Source organism: Rattus norvegicus, chromosome 7 (assembly GCF_036323735.1).
Source record: "Rattus norvegicus strain BN/NHsdMcwi chromosome 7, GRCr8, whole genome shotgun sequence".
NCBI lineage: Eukaryota > Metazoa > Chordata > Mammalia > Rodentia > Muridae > Rattus > Rattus norvegicus.
In genome coordinates this window covers 95,597,592-95,611,413 of record NC_086025.1, presented here as the reverse complement: position 1 = coordinate 95,611,413, position 13,822 = coordinate 95,597,592, and the positions used below count along the sequence as shown (strand labels likewise).

At 45.3% G+C, this 13,822-nt stretch overlaps 1 long non-coding RNA gene across 1 annotated transcript in view; it reads right to left on the bottom strand.

Annotated features, from left to right (window-relative positions):
* Positions 1–13,822, bottom strand: part of Pvt1 (Pvt1 oncogene) — a 223,391-nt gene that overhangs the window by 157,893 nt on the left and 51,676 nt on the right. The gene's annotated exons all lie outside the window — the stretch shown is intronic.

The window sequence follows — 13,822 nt, the reverse complement described above, 5'->3', positions numbered from 1 at the left end:
TGAACCAAACCACTCTGCACTTCACAGGCAAAGCTCCTCGGTCTAGAGCCCTGTGTTTTACCATCTACTCAAGATCCCTCAGTGAGTAAGTGGGAGGTGCTTTTACACGGTAGACAGGAAAGCTTTTCTAGCTAGTTCAATTGCTCTCACAACTGCAGCAGAGAATATGGAACTAAACTACCTGTCTCACTGTGAGCTTCATAGTCATTAGCAAGTATCTGGGTAAAGACCGTGTGAAGTGGGGAAGGGTATTTTCTCCACTTCCTACACAGTGGGAGAACCCCATTCTGAGAGAGGTACTGTCAGAGTTTCCTAACAAATCACTCCACAATGACCACCTTACCCCAGAAGAAACATACTCCTTTAATTCTGAGAAGTCCACATCCCAGGAAGAGTAGGTTGTTCTCTCCTGGGGGCTCTAAGGAGCAGGCTTCCTGATAGAGCCCTCAGGCCCTGTCACTCTCTGGCTTGTGGAGCCATCTCTCCCATCTCTACAGTCCCTTATCTTCTGGCCTTTTCCCTGGATCCCTAAGACTGCCCCCCTCCATCTTGGTCCAACAGCAATCCCTGGCTGCAGGGTTTACCATACTCCAATTCTGAGTCAGACTAGAAAGGCAAAGAAAATCTTAGAGTGTGGTCATCTGCACAGAAGCCCCTCCGTCTGGAATCCGGCCAAAGCCTTTGTTAGCAGAGGAAGAGAACTTCAGCACAATCAAACAACCTCTTGAAACTTTTCTCCCTTTCCAGCCACCAACCTGCAATTTTCTAGGAATCTCACTAGGAACTCCATTCACAGGGAAAGGACATACACAAAGCTCCTTGTGTCACCTTTTCCTTATTAGACACAATGGTACCCAAGGTGTCTCTGGGGCAGCTTCCTGTATCTATCTCTCTCATCAAAAGAAAAAATGAAGGGTAGAGGTATTTCTTACTTTCCTCTGATAAGCATACACCCCCTCTTGGATATGACTTTCCTCCTCTTCCTCTTCCTCCTCTTCCTCTTCTCTTCCTTCTCCTCCTCTTCTTTCTCTTCTTCCTCCTCTCTCTCTCTCTCTCTCTCTCTCCCTTTCTGTTTTCAATTTTTTGTTTTTTTGAAACAAGGTTTCTCTGGGTCTAGATAGCTCTAGCCATCCTGGTACTCACTCTGTAGACCAAGCTAGTCTCGAACTCTGAGATCTGCTTGCCCATGCTAGAATGAAAGGTATGCACTACCATGCACCTTTTTTTCTTAGCCCTCATACTTAAGCCTATATTAAAATGTTTTTGATAACATCAGTGATACTGGTTCACTAAACTGAGTCTGAAATGTTTCTCAATATTGAAGTCATAAACCTAAGTTTGGCCTGAGTCAAGATCTCTAAAAGAGAGAAAACAACAAACAAAAACCAAGAACCTCCTGGGCTAGTGGGGGTGGCTGTGTAGAGCTGTGTGTTCCTGTCTTCTTACCTCCTACATTTTCTCACTGCTGACAGTAAGAGCTTGCCTGAAGAAGTTATGTCACAGAGATCCCCAATCCAAATAATGGCACACTCTGAGGCTAGTACAGGACAGCAATGCAGGAGGGGCCCTGTCCATCAAGAATAATCATCTATGTGTTTTCACATAAAGTAAGATTTGTGACCAGCTGCGTCCTTTTCTCATAAGGAAAGATGAATGGCTGGTGTGGTTGTGCCTGTTTTAATCCCAGCACTAAAGAGGCTGGGTGAAGCAGGAGGATAGTAGTTAGTTGAAGACCTGAAATATAGTTAGGGAAAAATGGAGAGAAGAAAAGAGTTGAGGAGCAAGGGAAAGAAGCTGATCATTCCCGGGATTTGGGTAGTCTGGATCAGTTTCTTAAAAAAACAAAACAAGGGGCTGGGGATTTAGCTCAGTGGTAGAGCGCTTGCCTAGGATGCACAAGGCCCTGGGTTCGGTCCCCAGCTCCGAAAAAAAGACAAAAAAAAAAAAAAAAAAAAAAAACAAGAGGCTGGAGAGATGGCTCAGTGGTAAAAAGCTGCTCTTCCAGAAGACCCAAGTTCAGCTCCCAGCACCACGGCAGCTCACATCTGTTTGTAATTCCAGTTCCAGGAGGCCTGACATACTCACACATACAAGCAAAACAAAATAAAAATAAATATATCCTTTGTAAAACCAAAAAAACAAAATAAGCTTTTCAGATGACAAACATTCTCCAAGTGGAAGCTGTGAGGCTGCGGGCAATGGTAACAACCAGGTTCTTAAGTTCTTGGGGCAAAAGAAGACTAGAAGAGCTTGCTAGAAACCCTTGATGGTATCTGATATACTGCAGAGCTTAAAACTAGGTAATGAGAATTAATTAAAACCTGATAGCACTAGTATCATTATTATTTAATCACAAAGAGTAAGGATGGCAGCTTCATGACTTACTAATGACTGCTTAAACATTTCATTGCAGTATGTAATATGCAAAACACAAGCCTGTAATACACAATACACAACTTGCAATTCACTGGAGCCTAATTCTAGCCCTAGGCCCAGCCCTTGGCTCACTCACCATGTCTGCCATCAGCAGAGTCCTAAGCTGTATATTACTGACCTCACCGAGCAGGTGCGGCTCCTCCAAATCATGTGCATTAGCCACATGACAAGATCTGCTCAAAAGCAAAAGGGACCCCTTTCCTCCTACCGGGTCACCTTGTCCAGCCTGACATGAGGATTTGTGCCTAGTCTTATTTCGACTTGTTATTCCGTATTCCTTTGATATCCCTGAGAGGCCTGCTGTTTTCTGAAGGAAAATGGAGGAGGAATGGATTTGGAGGAGATGTGGGCATGGGAGAACTAGGACTAGTTAGGGATGGGAAACTGTGGTTGGGATGTAACGTAAGAGAGAAGAATACACTTTTACGTGGAAAAACAAACAAAAAAGTAAAAGAAATAGTATTTAAAAGATACTCAGAAGTGCTCAGAAAAAGGAAGAAGATGTGGAACCATTTAAATATATCGCTTACCGGTGTGCAGAAGCTGATAGTCCTATACGGAGATCCAGTGAAATTCTCCCCGTGACAGCTGTGTGTCTCCACACAGCGCTTATTTCTAAGTGTGGAGATTCAGACCCTGAACAAGCAGTCGGGGTACCTATTTAACATACCAAAGCAGACCTGGCCTCCAGGTTCTCCTAGAACGGCTGGTATGCCCCACCCTCTATGCTGAACTTTCCAGCCCAGGGGATGGGCACATTTCTCTCTTCCTTCTCTCTCTCTCTCTCCCCCCAAGCCCCCATCCTCTGCCTCCTACATGGCAACTTCCTTGGGACCAGTGAACCTAGATAGATAGATAGATAGATAGATAGATAGATAGATAGATAGATAGATAGACAGACAGACAGACAGAAAGATAAAAAGATGGATAGATAGTAGATGGGTGGAAAGATAGATAGATAGATAGACAGACAGACAGACAGACAGACAGACAGAAAGATAGAAAGATGGATAGATAGTAGATGGGTGGAAAGATAGATAGATAGATAGACAGACAGACAGAAAGATAGAAAGATGGATAGATAGTAGATGGGTGGAAAGATAGATAGATAGACAGACAGACAGAAAGATAGAAAGATGGATAGATAGTAGATGGGTGGAAAGATAGATAGATAGATAGACAGACAGAAAGATAGAAAGATAGAAAGATGGATAGATAGTAGATGGGTAGAAAGATAGATAGATAGATAGATAGATAGATAGATAGATAGATAGACAGACAGACAGACAGAAAGATAGAAAGATAGAAAGATGGATAGATAGTAGATGGGTGGAAAGATAGATAGATAGATAGACAGACAGACAGACAGACAGACAGACAGACAGATAGATAGATAGATAGATAGATAGATAGATAGATAGATAGAAAGAAAAGTGCTGGATAAAAGATGACATTTCCAGTGATGTTGATTAGCTTCAGGTCAGAGCTTTTCAGTCTGTTTCCCCTAGTCTCACCATGTGCCCACATCAATCATCTTCCATCCTGACAACATGTGTGCATAAGAAATGAGGTTACACAGCCTCAAGTATTGTTCTCAGCATATACTTTTTACCACAGCCACGCTCGCTCACACTCGAGTCAAAGAGGGCCTGGCCTGGAAGGAAAGGCAGGGAGGAAGTGCGAGCTCAGCAGAACTAGCCTCCCTTAGCAGAGCATCCTCAGAGCTGAGCTTCCCACTCATTGTTATTCCAGCCAGGTGTCTGCAGGCAGGCAACCCCAGGATACTGCAGAGGAATGTGAGCCTCACACCAGATCGGAAGCAATGCCCCCTCCCAATTGCCCAGCACCCCTTCCTGGTATAGGAGGAAATGAGGGATGGGGGTGAACTCCAAGCAGAGTTGCTGATGAGCCAGGCTTGCACATAAAAGATCTTGCAAGGCTGCTCTGTCTGGGGCCCTTCCTCCTCCTCCTTACTAAGCAAGGGTGCCCCTCCTCTGCTTCCTCCCAGACAACCTGACCTTGGCTGAGGCCAAATACAAGCCTGGGCAGCATCTGGCCATTCTTAGCATTCTGTGTGAGCAAGGCTGGGAGGCTTGAGAAGGGCAAGTGAGGCTGCTGAACCTTTCCATTAGGTGAGCAGTCCAGGCCCTGGTGTAGAGGACAGGTGAGCTTGGTCTTACAGGGGTATTTATTATCGTGCCAGGGGGGGAATCCAATCCCCACACACACAGTATTATGGAAATTGCCATAAAGGCTTCTTCTAATGAAGCCTAAGGCCTTTATAAAGGCAAGTGAAGCCAACCGAGTGAGCAGCTTGAATGAGCCAGAGGCAGTTAAGATGCTCTGTTTGTATCCACACCTCAGAAGTGCAGCAGAGCACACCCCAGAATGGCTATAGCACAAGCTGCTACCACTCCCTTGAGCACATCCAACAGTGTTCCTCTTTCAGACATGCCCAGCCCACTACTATCTCTATGACATAGAGGTTTCTCCTTCTTTCAACCTTATGCTCATCTCTAAGAGCTCAGGTTCCCATCAGACACTGAAAGAGGAGAGGGCAGATGGATTTAGGACAGATAAAGATAGGACCCCATAGCACCTGCTGTGCAAATAGCAGGTCAGTAAAGACTGAGCACTTGATAGGCCAGAAGCACAAAAAAATCAATTCAGAAAGCACAAAGATCTCAGTCAGGGCTGCCACACCCCCATCCCAACGCTGCACTGATATCACCCTCCTTAAGTCAGTCAAGGAAGTGTATCGATGAGGCAGCTACATTCTCCACAAAGGAAGCTAAGGAAGACGAAGCAACAGTTTGGACACACTTTCAGGAAGGAAAAGGGAAGTTTTGGACCATGAGCCAGCTGGAACACACCTGTAGAGCATTTCCAAGATGTTCAAAGGAATATCAGACACACAGAGCAAGGATTCAAACAGCAATGCACGGCGAGAAGCTGCAGCAACACTAGGTGTCATCATCTAAGCCAGATGCCCAGGTGAGTGCTGGGCAGGCTGTCACAGCAGAGGTAATATGCACACCGGACCTTTTCTCTTACCTATCCTCAACACCAGGTCATTCAGTAATCCTGCCAGGCTTTCAAATTGTTGTCCTGGGCCTCAATGGTCACACTCAAATAAAAGACCACCTGGTAGTGCCACACCCTAAGAACTGCTTCATCGCCCATTCCTTGTAGGCTAAAGCAAATGTGACCACCAGATGCTTTGAATATTATATCCACACAAGCCTATCAGCACAGTTTGGGAGGTGCAAAATCCAAGATAAATGTCCTCAGTCGTCCAGTAGGAGCTGCATAGTGACTGCTGATTTCTGGAGGCTGCAGTGTAATTTCAATTTATTTGCCTTTTCTAACTTCTACATGCTGTTCAACATTCCTCATCTTCTAAGCCAGCAAACTGAGAAGGGGAGGCTGACTCCATGAGTCACTAGCCCCCTTACTCTCTGGGTACTCCCAGGAGGTGATATAACAACCTTGTCATCAAGTTCACAGTGGCTAACACAAACAGCGATAGATACAGATATATAGGTGATAGAAAAGTCCATCATGGTCCTACAGGATGCCCTATACTCCCTATCCTCTTAGAGACCAAAAGAGGTCTAGGCTGTTCCTCCAACAGGGAGGACTCTATACAGCCTTAGTAAGAAATGTTGTTTCTATGTTGACCACTCAGGGATGGTTTAAAAAAAAAAAAAAATCCATGGCCTTAGTCAGAAAGAGACTACAAGACAGATCCTACTGATGTTAACCTTGACTTGTGGTACCTACATAACCAATGCTTCAAGATGGTCCATGACAGGCTTCAAACTGACAGTTCAGGAGGTGAGGCCTAAATCTCTGCTTCTAAGAACTAGAAAAGTCTAGGCAAGTCCAGGCAAATTCAGGCCTCAGAAGCTGCCCTGCACCTGGCCTGAGACAAGGACAATGGGTCAACAATGGTTTCTAGCCCTCCAGGCCCGAGCAATGGTTCTAGAATATCCCTAGAGATAGAACAAGACAAAGGTCACCTACCCGAGAATTATTCCCCTAATGTGCTTTAAGTCAAGCCTGCAAGCTCATTCCAGGGTCTCTTTGTAGATGGTAGACCCCAACATGCTGGACTTCTACAGGATAAAACACTCTTTGCATTTACACTCTTTGAGTCCTGGATATAATTCTTCAGCGAATCATAGACCCTTACAAAACTTGTAACATCACACTACAAAGGCACATTTCTGCCACTTTTGTCTACTTTATTTCTTTTATTTAAGGACAGTCTCTGTAAGTCCTAATTGGCCTGGAATACACTTACCCAAAGATGACCTTTAACTCCTCATCTTCCTATCTCCACATCCCATATGCTGGGATTACAGGCATGCACTACCATGCCTGGTCTACATAGTACTTGATGATAGGTTATTTGTCCATTGCAAGTGAAATGAGTCAATTCAAGCCAGATTGTATAATATTAAAGGCAGGTTTATTGGGAAGTTGCTCTCGGGCAGTTAAGCGAGCTCACTGGTCGCCTTGTGGATAGGGGCGGGGTGAGGTGAACAGAAAGGGGGCACTCATGCAAAGAGAAGAAAAGAAATTAGAGAAGAGAGACCAAAATGCCTGGAATATATAGGGAGGAGCCTCTGGAGAAAGGGCAGCCCAGCCCCTGGGCTGGAAAGTTCAGGCTTTGGGGCAAGGTATGCCAGATAGGGACTGAGGGATGCTGGGAAAACCGGGAGGCCAGGTCTGTTTTGGTTTATAAAATATAGGGGTTGGGGATTTGGCTCAGTGGTAGAGCGCTTGCCTAGCAACCGCAAGGCCCTGGGTTCGGTCCCCAGCTCCGGAAAAAAAAAAAAAAAAAATGCACCTCAGTCCCTTGTCCTGAGGTCCAAAACCAAACACTGGTGACTGAACCTAGAGGCTTATGAATGCTAGGCAGCCACTCCCAAACGAGATGCGCCCTTAAACTTCTCAACCATTTCTTGTTTTTTAAGATGTACTTTATGTGTCTGCGTGAAGGTATGCCCACATGTGTGGAGGTATCTGCAAAGCCACAGAGAGCATTGGATCCCCATAAGCTGGAGTTGTGAGATAACCTACTTGGATGCTGGAAACCCAATCCCCTGAGCAGTTAAGTGCTCCGAATTACTGAGATGTTTCTTGAGCTCACCCTTGCCAACTTCTAAGGACTCCTGTCATTATACTTGAGCCCATTGAAAAATCCAAAAAAAACTACTATTCAAGGTTACCTGTAAATGCAACCATATGCTGAAACATCACCACAACCACCCCTTTTGCCCTGGAATGTTCCACAGACCTGGAGATAAACATTTTGGAAAAACAAAATGCCGTTAATCACATTTATTTGAGGCCCAGGGATATTGTTCAGCATCAAAATCCAGACTGGCATCTCCAATTCGCAGTTTGAAACCAAGACTCACCATAGTTCCATCAAATTCTGGATGATTCCAATGACCTCTTTATTCACAGGGTCCTAACCTTTGCTGGAGTGTGGTGACCTCATGCTACCTTCCAGATGAAGCCGGACACCCCACTGTACTGTAAGCTCCATGGCCCTTTCTGGACCACAGGAGAACCGTCTAGTCTGTTTTTGCATTACGTTTCTTAGTAGAGCCCCTCCCAGCACACAGACACCATCTACACCTGGTACTCTGAGGGATAAGAGGACCTGCATTCTCAAAGAGAATTTTCCAATTTTGGAAATACTGGGCCACAAACATACACTCGTATGAAAATGTTCTTAGTGTGGGCCTGTAATCCCAGAAGCCTGGAGGACAAGGCACAAAATCACAAGTACAAAGACAGGCCTAGTCAACCAACTCAGCAAGCCACTGTTTCCAATAAAATGGAAGGAATGCTGGGTGGCGTAAGTTCAGTGTACTTGTCTAACATGCATGAGACTCTAGGATCAGTCCCTAACACTGAGAATCTGCAAATGTCCTTGGAGAACTTACTGCTATATACAGTGCCTATACTCCAATAAAGAAGGGAGACAGGAAGGCAAGGAGACAGACAAGGAAGAATTGGGGGAAGGGGGAGAGAAGGGGAAAACTCATTCAGCACAGGTCTCTTCTGTAGAGAAACAGGAAAGGCAATCAATACCCATCGGACACTGGCAAGGGTTCAAAAGGATCATCCATCACTGAGTCTTGGTCATGAACCTGAGGATGGATCTCGGAGGTTCCGTCAAAAAGCAGGAAGGAGGCCAAGGCTCTCACAAGAGACGGGTATTATGCTCAAACTTTTAGAGCAGGGAGTGACAACAAGCTCCCTTCCCTGCACCATGCTTCCACTCTCTTTGTCTTCCACTTTGCCCCCCCCTATGGAAAACCAAGCATTCTGACTTCCCCATGTCACCTACCAGCCCGCTACCCCACCCCAGCCTGGAGCCTTTCTTTCCTGCACACTCTTTTCTATACCAACAGGACAGGGCCTGGAGTCATGCAAGCAGTGTTCTCATTAGGCAGGCCTAGAAGCCACGAGGTATTCAAGGGACAGACCTGGCCAGGGGGAGGCTGAAACCAGCTGTCACTAGAGTCTCACCTGGAAGCCTAATCGAACCTTCCCGTCAATCTCTCTACACCCTCAAGAAGGTGACCTTTCCTCCATTTACCGGAGGCACCAGGGAAAAGTCATGAGCCCAGGTGCAAAGAGACCGGAGATGAAAGAGGCGCCCAGACACCTGTGTGAGTGTGAGACTAGCAAGCTACCTGAAGGCTGCATGGCTGCCAGCAAGTCATTTCCCATTCTGAGGTCAGCTCTCAAACAGGCTCTGTGTAAGCAGCTGGCCTTACACAGGAAGCAGGCTGAAGGAAGCCTCTAGAAGGGGCTGGGCACTGGTGCAAACACCCATACACTCACCAGAGAAAGCAGCGCCATGAGGAAGTCCCCATAACCCAGAAGCTACAGTAGAGCTTGGAGGTGGAGCTCCCAGAAAGTCTCTCTCTCTTTTTAATTATAAAAAACAAAAAACAAAACTTGAGAAGGCTTTTGTGTCTGAAAACAGTGAGGGAGAAAGGCCCCTTACCTGCAGAATATTTAAAATTGACAGCTCCTGGGTGGATAGGCAGATTGGATGGGGAGAGTGGAGGGGGGGTAGGGATAGAAGGGGAAGGTATCCTCACATTCACTTGCAAAGCACAGTCTTTGGTCCTACAACCAGATGCAGAATTCTAAGGATATTTCCCCATAGAAATTGGATGCATCGGTTCCTGGAACAATAGGCCTAACAAAAAGCACTCCTCGGTCCCCAACAACAGCAAAAGTGGATCAGAAGGTCTTATAAACCCTTGGGATGGCGGTGGGAGGAGGGGGCGTTAACACCACGGATGGAAATGAGGATTTACAAAAGCATGCACAGGTGACAAACAGGAAAAGCTGCAGCCTCTGCAGACACTTTATCATGAAGTAAGAGGGCTCTCCTTCCTTTAGTTCCTAACTCTCTTTGTTAGTTTGCTGTCTAGTGAATCTGCCTATCAAATTAAGCTCTTCCTGCCGGGGTCTCCTCCTTACTTAGAATGCTCATGCATATAAAGTCATCCCCTACCAGCCCACCGCCACACACATAACAAGGAGTGGCTACGATAGAAACCTCTCCTAAGTAAACAGGCAGCAGGAAGAAGGCCTCTTAAACATGTAGATATTTGGGGAATAGCATCTCTGTCAGAGAGAAAACAGCTATGTGTGATAAATGGGGGGGGGGGGGTGCGCAAGCTCGCGTGCGCGAGATCCAGTATAAGGTGGAAGGAAGTCTGCCTACCCAGCAACAGAAGCATTAATGTGGCTCATGATGATAGCAGCTGGTACTGCCAGAGCAAGCAGCAGCAGCAACAGCAGCAGCAGTAACAGCAGCAACAGCAGCAGCATGCATCCAATACCTACTGCATAACTGGTCCCACATAAGGAGTCAGGGGGATTCTCACCTGCTCATTCCTACAGCAGCTCCTGGCAGGAGCAGCTGTTTGGCTTCTGATTCCTAAAAAGAAACTAGATTTGAAGTACCACTTCTGTATAAGTTAGAACACAGACGCACAGCTCAAGTCTCTGAAACCATTGACTGTCATTAGGAGATTGTTACACGATGATAAACCATATGATATTGGCAACTGGTAAGGCAGCTCAGCAATTAAAGGTCTTTCCAGATCAAGCCTGAAGGTGGGAGTTTAATCCTGGCGACCCACATAAAGGTGAAAAGTGAGAACTAATACCTCTGACCCTCATAACCAGGCCTAGGTACAGATATGCAAATAATAATAAATAACAATTACAATGTTTTTTAATATAGACCAGATCTAGGGCTCAGTCATAGAGCACTGGCCTGAAATATGAGGCCATCTAGAACCAAGATTACCATGATTACTGTCACAAGTGAAAGACATCAGGATAGTCAAAGATTGGGATTTGCTCTAGGCCAGTGTTTCTCAACCTGTGGGTTGTGTGACCCCCTTTGGCAAACCTCTATCTCCAAAAATGTTTGCATTAACATCCCTAACAGCAAATTTATAGTTATGAAGTAGCAACAAAAATAACTTGAGTGCGAGGTCATCACAACATGAGGCACTGTATTAAGGGGTCACATCATTAGTAAAGTTTGAACTATGGCTCTGGAAACAAATCTGTTTCTACAAGACTGACTGAAAGAAGCCGTGATTCCCTCTAACAAAATTCTCAATTGTTAGGTGACAGAAGACCTTAAACACACTCTCAATGGTGTGCAAGAGTGTGATCAGAGAGCACTGCACACCATTGGGCACATAGTTGGTATGCCAGCTGTGTCCTACCACATTGTGATGAGATCTGGGGACAGAGGTACAAGTTCAACCAAACTTCACTTTGGGAAAGGACAGCAGTAAGCTAAGTATTAGAAAGAACACGGGCCACTAGGTTGACAAGCTGGCAATTTAACAAGGATCTTTTGAGAGGCCTGCAGCCTGACCCATCAATTACTTATGGAATTATGCCTTCTGGCCCTGACCCCCTACAGTCTCACAGAACCAACTCATTATGTAAGACTTGATTCAAGTAGTTGTCTAAGGGATTGTTCTAGGTCCTCCAAGCTGAACACACATTCATATACCTTTTTAATACAATGATGATTAGATGACTCAGTTCTAAATCTGCATCTCTCACCCCTATGAGTCTCAGAGACACATGGGCTCTTATTCAGTGCCAAGTATGTAGGGTCAGACAATAATTGTCAATGGCTACTGGAATCAGTCTTGTGTAAGGATATTTAGATGAATAGGCAGTTTTGTGGAAGAGTGATTTGGTGGAACAGTGGCTAGGTAGAAAGGTAGTTAAGTAGAAGGAGGTTTAGAGAACATATTCCAGCTTTGACAGGCTGAATGCTTTCCACTATAGGAGTCTAGAAAGCCTAAGAAGTAAGGTACTGCAGACCTTTCCCTGCCCCGTTGGCTGTTTCATTCTCCCACAGTTTGGCCCATAGAAACCCATAGGATTCCTGTTCCTCAAGGCAGCTGATAGGACCTAAAAGCCCTGTTTCCTAAGAGCCGACCATAAAAATCCAGCAGGCCACTCTAACTTCATTTGTCTTTTGTCTCATGAACAACCATGAATTCTCTGACTTACCCTCTTAAGACCCTCATTTCTGAGGTGTCCAGCCCACACCTAGAAGGAAGCAACATATGCGTAGTGGCTTGTGACTTCAAGAGGTTCAGGACAACTGGCATTATTTAAAAGACTCAAGACCTGTGGCCTTGCCAAAGAAACTGTGTCCCTGGGGTTAGTTTCAGAACCTCAAGCCCGGTAGCCTGCTCTTCCTGCTGCCTGTGAATACAGATATAGAACTCTCAGCGAACTTTCCAGCACCGTGTTTGCCTGTGTACTCCAATACTTCCTACCATGATGATATTGGACTGTAGGCCAGCCCCAATTAAATGTTTTCATTTATAAGAGTTGCTGTGGTCATGGTGGTCACTCACAGCAATGAAACCCTAACTAAGACATATGCAGAAAGGTCAGAGAGATATGAGGTGACAGGTTCCAATGTCTCACATGTTGGTCCATGGTCATTAGATCAAATACTTCTGTCCAGTTACATTTCAACAATGCTGTGTATACCATTTCTAGCCAAAGGATAAAAGTACTTTGCTCCAAATCTTTGTGACCTTGGCTGTTCATTTCTAAAGGTTCCCCATATCATATAAAAGTTTAATTAACTACATTTGTTTTGATTGGGAGTATAGCTCAGTGGTAGAGTGTTTGCCTAGCAGATGTGAAGGCCAGAGTTCAGTCTCCTAAATAAAAGGTTATGCTTTACTCCTGCTAATGCACCTTCTATTATGACCATGTCAACTATGATTCTTACAACAGGTGAGGAAAAGCATCCTGTGTTTCTGTCCCTAGGGCTGGGTTGTGAGAAGGAGCTCTTAACACGCAAGCACAGCTATATGCAAGACTGAGTGGGTGGAAAGGTGGCCGGATAGAAAGATGACTGGGTAGAGCAAACTATAGTAGGAGAAGAAAAAGAACATGAAATACAAGTGTACAAGTATAATGTGCACGAGCACAGAAGAAACAAGATTTAGAAGGAAGACTCATCACCTCTCCAAACACCCTGATAGGTGGCGATCCAGTAGAGGCAAGGCAGGTGGTGAGAATTCACAGTGAAATTCTATCATGTGTGGGCAGCAGAGCAGATACATGCTTCTGTTTAATAGATACTGTGAGGGGCTGGAGAGATGGCTCAGTGGTTAAGAGCACTGACTGCTCTTCCAGAGGACCTGAGTTCAAATCCCAGCAACTACATGGTGGCTCACAACCATCTATAATGAGATCCAATGCCTCTTCTGGTGTGTCTGAAGATAGCTACATGTACTTAAATATCATAAATAAATAAATCTTTAAAAAAAAAATAGATACTGTGAGAAGTTCCCTGGCCCTTAGATGCTCAAACAGCAAGGGAGAAATACCATCTGTTTAGATGGCCCAAGTGGACAAGAGCAGAGAACTCTCAGCCATTGACCTCTTCTTTACAAGAAAACCTAGCCACAGCTACCTGCCCAGTCTCTTGAGGTACTTACCCAGCTTCAAGGTTCTCAGGAACCCTTTCCTAAATGCACCAATCAGAAACCTTTAGCCCATCATTTGGTTTTTGGAGGATGTCATAACTGACATCATATCTTTATGGAGACAGAAACCCAAGCTGGCCTCACCATCCTTATACCTGAAGTCTCCCAAATGCTGAAATTCCATTTGTATACAGCTAAGCTGGCTTTGGGCTGGAAATGGAGCAGCCTGTCTTGGTCCCATGCAGTACCCCAGCGCCCACAACTGGCACTCGAGCTCTGCCAAGAAAAGCCTTGCTTCAGGCAGCCCCATATCTGCCACCAAACCTGCTCTCTCCTACACAGGCTCA